Genomic DNA, 1,650 nt, shown 5'->3' on the forward strand with positions numbered 1-1,650 from the left:
CTCCTGGACCAGTCCGGAGGAAGCTCCCAATTTATTTCATCGATATACCTTAATAGGACCTTACCTCTACAAGGCTACAACCTTATACCACATAAACTCCACGCTGCATTTAATTTTCTTGTCAAAATTGATCCCAGACTGTGATCATCCTGCGGGTGTTGGAGATTTTGGAATAGGCACAATATTGGACGACCGGCATATAAGTTAATAATCATATATGGCCAATGTGCGAATTAGTAGATTCTCAAGGGGCAAACAGATATCAAAATAAAAATAAAAAATCAGATGCAACTTCCTAAAATGCATGCATGCTACTAATTACAATATGCAATCAAGTACAAATATTTGGAGAATCAGAAAAATAAATCCATAATATCTATGCATTAAAACCTATTAATTATATTCTTAGTAGGGAAACAAATAATGATACATCATACATGCACTCTCAGTACTGATCCTCTCTATCTATAAATTGGAAGCCATGAGCGATACATTCTTCATAGCAACGCTCGAGTCTTTTGGGAAAAAACCATAACATTTTTAGAGTTCTAGTTAGATAAATCAAAATGACTAGCGGAAAAGTTACAGCTATTGCATTCCTTCTCATGTTCATCGTTGTCTGCTCAGGTTAGTATAAGTGGTTTCTTTTTGTAATTGTAAGGTATATATATGTTACAGATTTTTGAAAGAAAGAAAAACACCTTATTTTCTAAAATTTAAACAAATGATTTTTTTTCGTTTCATGATAAAATTTCTTTTATGCAGACTTCAGCAGTGTAATGGTAGCCGATGCTGCTAAGTGCTGCGGCGAAAACCCGATGGCTAACTGCAACGACGACGCTTGTAACACTTTTTGCATGGAAAGTTGCGGGGGTGGACTATGTAAGGTGAGAGGTGGGAAACGTGGATGCCACTGCAAGTGTTAAGAGATGGCCTTCACCGTGGCATAGGCATACACATGGATTTTATTTTTTATTTTTTGATAAAAGAACATCCGTTCACCTTGCTTATGGATATTTTTTGTAGTGAAAAATGACTACTTAGATATGTAATAGTGCAAGTTTCTTAAGAATAATAAAACGGTGCAAGTTTCTACATTGCTTCTCTTTGACAAGGGCTACCTTGCATATTACTAATGTCTCTAATCATGAACCAATTGCATTACTAATGATTTTTTCGTGAGAGTGATCAACCAAATTTAGACTCATAACCTCATTTGCTTAGAGGATTGCGATCCGTTAATTAGGCCAATCTGACCAACATTTGTAATTTTTCGAAAATGAAAATGAACTTCGAGGATAAACCATGCTTCCGAGAAACTACCAAGTAAGGGTGTTCGCTTTAGAGATAATCGGTTGTGTGATTGGTATGGTCCCTTTTCTCGTGTGCAATGGTGAAAGTGGAGGAGGTGCGGAAGCAGATGGGACGGGGGTAAACCTACTTGGGCTTCACTGGCTTCAGTTCGTAGTTCTGTATGTGGGCTCTTACACTGAGTAAGTCTAAGTAGCATTGTTGTTGAACGATTTTTTGGGGTCATGGTTTTTTTGGGACCATGGTTTTATTTTGGGTAAAGGTATTAGAAGTAATTTTAGGTCAACCCGTATCTAGTTATTTATTTAATACCTAATCTATCCTCTTAATTAATTTTAG

The 1,650-nt window shown here is 36.5% G+C and overlaps 1 long non-coding RNA gene across 1 annotated transcript; it reads left to right on the top strand.

The window, feature by feature from the left end:
* The first annotated feature begins 510 nt into the window (after positions 1 to 510).
* On the top strand, positions 511 to 1,097 carry LOC113335982. Its single transcript, XR_003353571.1, has 2 exons — positions 511 to 627; positions 766 to 1,097. It is a non-coding gene; the product is annotated as an uncharacterized LOC113335982 (long non-coding RNA).
* Positions 1,098 to 1,650: the final 553 nt, after the last annotated feature.

The sequence above is a fragment of the Papaver somniferum genome, chromosome 1 (assembly GCF_003573695.1).
Source record: "Papaver somniferum cultivar HN1 chromosome 1, ASM357369v1, whole genome shotgun sequence".
Taxonomy (NCBI): Eukaryota; Viridiplantae; Streptophyta; class Magnoliopsida; order Ranunculales; family Papaveraceae; genus Papaver; species Papaver somniferum.